This window comes from Argopecten irradians, chromosome 6 (assembly GCF_041381155.1).
Source record: "Argopecten irradians isolate NY chromosome 6, Ai_NY, whole genome shotgun sequence".
Taxonomy (NCBI): domain Eukaryota; kingdom Metazoa; phylum Mollusca; class Bivalvia; order Pectinida; family Pectinidae; genus Argopecten; species Argopecten irradians.
In genome coordinates this window covers 18,923,536-18,930,098 of record NC_091139.1, presented here as the reverse complement: position 1 = coordinate 18,930,098, position 6,563 = coordinate 18,923,536, and positions in this window count along the sequence as shown.

Genomic DNA, 6,563 nt, shown 5'->3' with positions numbered 1-6,563 from the left:
TCCCACAATAACTACAACTGAGAATTGTTTCCCACCTCAGACAGAGGAGAATGTAAGTTGCACAACTGGGATACGTAATCCAGTGGTGATAGGGGAGAACGTAGTCAGTAAACCTGACGTCAATTTGACTACATTTTATATTTCTACCGAAGACGATCCTAGGTGTAAAACAAATTGTTTTCAGAAACAGCCGGAAAATACATAGTTCGATTGTGTGTTAGACAGTGTTTAACGCGTCAGTAAAATTTTGACACAATTTAACATACTTTTGATTAACACAATTTCTAAATGTGGACATTTTGATGACTATTGATAGAATGGCAGCTCACAGATGATGCACGACCGGTATTACTTCCTAATGGGCGATTCTAGTCCTACAAACAGTAACTTCAGCATAAGTCATAGTCTTTAAACTCTCTTATTAGATAAAATCAAACTATTTTTTCAATAATCAACTCTTTGTGTTATGCCTGATACCTGCGATGTAGACTAGTTATATTTTTGAATGTTTGGAAATTCCTTTCTATCGTTTTTATACACATATTTACTGGTTCAATGATATGATATAGAATTAATTGATATTCAAATAATGTTCAATATTGTTGTTAACGGAAACAATCTTTTTGTGCACTGTTACATAAATGCATTTCTGTCATTTTTATTTTATTACCATTGACGCTGAAAAAAACTATTATATTCTTTTCGATTTTTAGTTTTATTTATATGAAAAAAATCCTATCGAACAAGGAATATTGGTCTTATCCAAACCCACAATTACATAAGATTTTAGTGTCATATATAAAATTAATTCCGTTTACAGCGGTACATATGACATTTTCACTACAACACCACTTTGTTTTCCTACCAAACTGGCGTTGTCCAGTGCATGACAACAAGCCGCATACGTATGTTGACCTCATTATTATTGTGAAGTCACAATGGTGTTAGTGGTCACGGGAGATGGTTGTTGAAATTGCTTTTCCGTCCATGCCAATAATAGCCTGTTATACAGTTATTTCATACTATATCAGCCAACAGTCAAAACTCTTTTCCCGAGGTGTTTGCTTCAAACCGAGGCCGGAGGCAGAGGGAAATAGTTGATAGGTTTAGTCCCAACACCGAGGGGAAAGAGTTCTGACTGTTGACTGATATGGCATGAAACAACTGTTTTGTTACATGAACCACAATATTAAACTTATCGCAGGTTCGAATTCTGGTGAGAAAGACGTTCGTCGAAATACTGGGTCCGGCGCGCCGGTGTTTATGGCGTCATCAATTAATTATGACCTCAACAATTAAGCGCATGCAAACGTTCTTCGCCGGTCAAACTATTAACTGGTCAATAGTTTCTGAGAATTTATTTGTACCAATTTCAAAGCAAGTTCATGTAAAAACAGTCAAAAATACTTTATTTACATTTATATTTGTGATTTATTTATCATAGGTGTCGTAGGTTTTTAAATGTTATACTATTGTTATCAAATGTAAATATAATATTAACTAGTGCGCTTCATCTAATTAATCACCCAAGTGCTTAACATGTACATTCTTTTTTATTCCAAGAAATTTTACAAAGTTGTATTTAAATACATTTGATATTTACCAAATAACTGTCTCCCTGTGTTTATTTTGTACTAGTCACCCGACTGTTGAAGAGATGCATTATTTTGTACAAATGTATGGGTTTGAACTCATTATTATCGACTTTCATGATTTTTTCACTCAAATTATGAACGTCTGGGAATATATAATTATATATATATATATATTAATCAAATTCAATTTAAAGAATACTTACTGACCGTGATAGATTTGATTAATGCATTATTCATACGTTGGAGTTTACAAACAAATTCCTTGTAAATCATCTCATTTTTGCAATGGTATTATTCCATGACTTTTGTGCAATTACTTTATTATCCTGTGATATTATTAGGGCCCCGCATTGAGATACGGGTGCCCTATAGTAATACGACTGTCCGACTGTCTGTCCTTCCGTCCGTCTGTCCGTCTATTAGTTTTTCTTGTTACCGCTATTTCTCAGAAAATACTGAAAGGATTTGTCTCAAATTTCATATGTAGGTTTCCCTAAGAGCCTGGTTCCGCATATTGCATTTTGGGACGGATCAGTCAACAAGATGGTCGCCAGGCCGCCATCTTGGATTTTGATAGTTAAATATTTTTACCGCTATTTCTCAGAATTCACTGAAGGGATCCATCTCAAATTCCATAGGCAGATTTCCCTAGGGTCCTATTTTGCATATTGCATTTTGGGACCGATTCTTCAACAAGATGGCCGGCAGGCCACCATCTTGGGTTTTGAAAGTTAAAGATGGTTACCGCTATTTTGAGAAAGTTCTGAATGGATAATTCTCAAATTTTATATATAGGTTTTCCTAAGGCCCTAGTTGTTTAACTTACATTTTAGGACCGATCGCGCTACAAGATGGCCGACAAGGCGCCATCTTGGATTTTGATAATTAAAAATCATTACCGCTATTTCTCAGAAAGTACTGAAGGGATCATTCTCAAATTTTATATGTAGGTTTCTCTATGGCCCTAGTTGTGTATATTGCATTTTGGGACCGTTCAGGCTACAAAATGGCAGACATCTTGGATTTTGATAGTTAAATATTAGTACCGCTATTTCTTGGAAAGTTCTGATGGGATATTTCTCAATTTTCATATGTAGGTTTCCCTAGTGCCCTTGCTGTGCATATTGCATTTTGGGACCAATCAGATGGCTGACAGGCAGACATCTTGGAATTTGGTAGTTGACCTGTTACCTGTGCTTCTGCGAAAGTACTGAAGGGATCTGTCTCAAATTTCTTTCCCTAGGACCCTAGTTATGTATAAGTCATTTGGGAGCATCAACAGGACGGCCTACAGGCAGCCATTGGATTTTGATATTTAAAGTTTAAAAAACAGAGAAAAGATTCCTCTTTCCATTCTCAGACATAGATCATTCTTTTTTAGGCGCCTTTGTATACTCTATACTCTATATCACTCTAGGATCTCTTGTACAATATTGTCATCAATCATTTTCTTATTGTAAGGCACACTGAGCGGGGCTTTTTTCTGACATGTCAGTGTTCTAATTAGTGATAGAGATTAACTTTACATGCTTTCTACTCCTAATTGATACACATAACGACACAGTTCAAAATATACTTAACAATTAAAGGATTGTTAATTTGCATTTATTGGAGATATAAATGCTATCTGGATGGCAGATAAATAGAATAGCGCCCGTAGGCAAATTAATCCTTTAATTGTTATATTTACATTTTGCTTTCTAGTTCAAAGTAAAACATAATTCAGATGCGAGTGAACATTTAAATTTCCCGTTTCAGCCATTTAACCTCAACAGCCAAGTTTAATGTGATAAAAAATAGTCCCTACCAAAAAAATGAAAAGACAGCAAAATTTCTATGTTTATCAATAACGTTTCAGTTTGCTTTCAAATATCCAGACATTTAAAAGATTTTTTGAAAGTTTCATAAACAAACTGCTTCATTCAACAACAATGTCAATTTTACCGCGCGGACTAACATGGTGTTAGTAAACAAGACTCACATCCATTTATATAGATATTACTACACCAAGCCTAGGCTGCATTTATTGGCTCATAATGCAGATCACGATTATCATTAGAGTAATCGGAGTCGCTGTGGCAAAATGTAAATATAAATGTATGCAATGCAATCCTTCAACTAGAAAAGTTATAAATTTATCGAGAAAAAAACCCAGGGAGGTGATAAATTTATCGAGAAAAAAACCCCACGGAGGTGATATCACTTTGCATTGATGCATTATGTCACTTACATCGCAGATATTGTCTAGAAGAATAAAACAGCTGCACATGTCATTGATATTACTGATGAAATTTACAAGGACGAAAAAAACTATGGCGAACCCCACAGTAATGACACATGGAAAATGAAACATCTATATCGTGTCACTATCATCACTGACAAGTTCTAGAAAAATGAAAACGCTGTATGGCTAACATTAATGACAAGTACAAGAAAAAAAAATGAATAAAATAAAATGACTATTTGGATAAAAATAAAGGCTGTTAACATTTTGGTAGTCAATAATAAATGCATGTAATGTATAGTACTTTTCTTTGTGCTATATCCTTTCTATTAAATGAGTATCTTGGACGTGAGATGTACTGGTATCAGTTTGGACCCAGAATACAGACATACAAATGTAATAAATAGAAATGATTTTTGTTTCTCGATGGATAACAGTTATATTTTCATCTTGTGAGGTGAGACTTCGCACTTGTGAAAAATATCAAATTTCCACCCCACTCAATGAAATTTAACTATCATTCATCAAGAAACAAGGAATATCACCTACCGCAAATTGAGATATTTTGGATTATTTGGCATTTGGCAAGGAAGCGCCAAAATTTAACACAACAAAATTTGACCACATTGCTTGTTTGTATATTAGGATCATTACACCTACATGCTATTGATCACTTACGTGTATGTTCTCATGTGCTCAATCAGGTTTTGTAAACATATATTTAAGGTATGTTCTGTCAACAGGAAAAAAATACCTGTAAAGGTAATTATTTCTTTTGTGAAAATACATATAAGGGTATGTGATTATTAATCACTTCTATTGAATACTTATATTTTAAATTATCGATATGGCTTCAAATCAAATCACATACGATTTTCATTGTTAAGGGAGCTATGCCACAAATGGGCCGATAAAACAAATAAATATTCATAATTCTTATCTTTTGTTAATATAAGAGTTATGTGCCAATTACAGAACACAGGAAAACGCAAGATATAAGCACACAAAATTTAACCACCTTATTCTGATACAAAAACGCCAAAATTCCCGATGCCAAAATATCCCAATTAACGGTATATATACAAGTCATGTAAACAATCCACCAATCGGCTTTATTTCATATTTTACTCAAAGTGTCTGACAGTTTACCTATCCCATGCAAATATTTCCAATGAATAGCGCGGTATAAAATAATCACCCACACAAATCGCATGAATTGTGTGGTCGAGTGTGTACAATGGACAGAAATACTGAAATAACTACTCAATGTGTAATTATATTTAGCACAATAAAATGTCGAATGAAAGAAACCAATTAATTATAAAAACACACGTTATGTAGATCTATCTTCTCATTAAAACCTTCCTGTGATTATTTAAAGATATTGTGTACCTATGATAATATGAAATTGTTAGAAATACACTGTATAGATGTGATGAGTACAATAAAATACAAAACAAAACAAAATAATAAAATAAAAAAACAAACAAACAAAAAGACAGACCCTGTCTTGTTTAATATTGTGAGGGATACCAAAGGTAAAATTATGCTAGGGCATCTCCTGGGTAGATATGTTAAAATAATGAATCAAGTAAGTGTACACTTTTTAATATCTCAAAAAATTTATTTGTTTTATGCTTTCTATACATATGGTATGAATGCTATCTGCAACAGAGGATATTGATTTCATTTTGATATTTGAGAAAATGAAAATGAAACGACTTTGATGTGTTCAGAAAAAAAGTATTTACTTAATATTCTGACCTGACCTATCAATGTATACTGTAGTTTAGAGATACAAGTCAGGTAGAAGAAAGGTATCGCTGTGAAATGCATACTGCTAAAACGAAGTAGTATTGTAAAATTGATACAACATCCTGTGATATGTATCAGGGTAACTTAATATCGTGGGTAACAGAAGGCGAATGGAGACACATGAACATGGGCATTAATTATAAATCTATGACATGTCTGTCGGCCATATCGTTTATATTTAAACCAGAAACATATATATGAGACATTAACAATCTCTTCATGGTCATTGTTAAATGCAGAGGGACCTCCGGTTTATCTATTTATTAATCTATATTTTTATCGTATATATTTTAAGCATTAACCAGGAACATATGCATGAGAGATTGAAAACTTTTCATTGATAAATACAGAGGAGTCTCCGGTTTATTTATTCATACCATATCGTATTTTTATCGTAATACTAAATAATTTTTTCAGCATTGACCAGAAACATACATAAGAGATATTAAAATACTATCCATATTCAGAGGGACCTCCGTGTTATTTATTTATTTACCTTTAACTATTTTTAAATGAATTGGTTTAAATGCCTTATTTTTATATAATTTAAATATTATAGTATGGTTTATTATAAACAGGTTTTTGCTTAAATGAACGATATATAATAAGCATGAAAACACATTTAAACATACAACCTTAGCATGGTATCGTATTTCTGCCACCTTTTAATCATATTTACCTCTGAGTTTTTCCCAAAATCTCTTTGAGATAGCACGCCACCTCTTTCCCAGCACTTCAATGGCTGGTTATTGTTTATTTTCAGCAATATACCTTCATGACATGCTATTTATTTATCCGAATAAAAACATAGTTTATACAATGTAACAACGGCACGAAATGATATCCTGGCGTGTCTGCCCACATGTTCCCTAATGTAGTTGTGTTACGTACGTAACGTAAAGCGTTGTCAACCGAGTATACCCGATAAG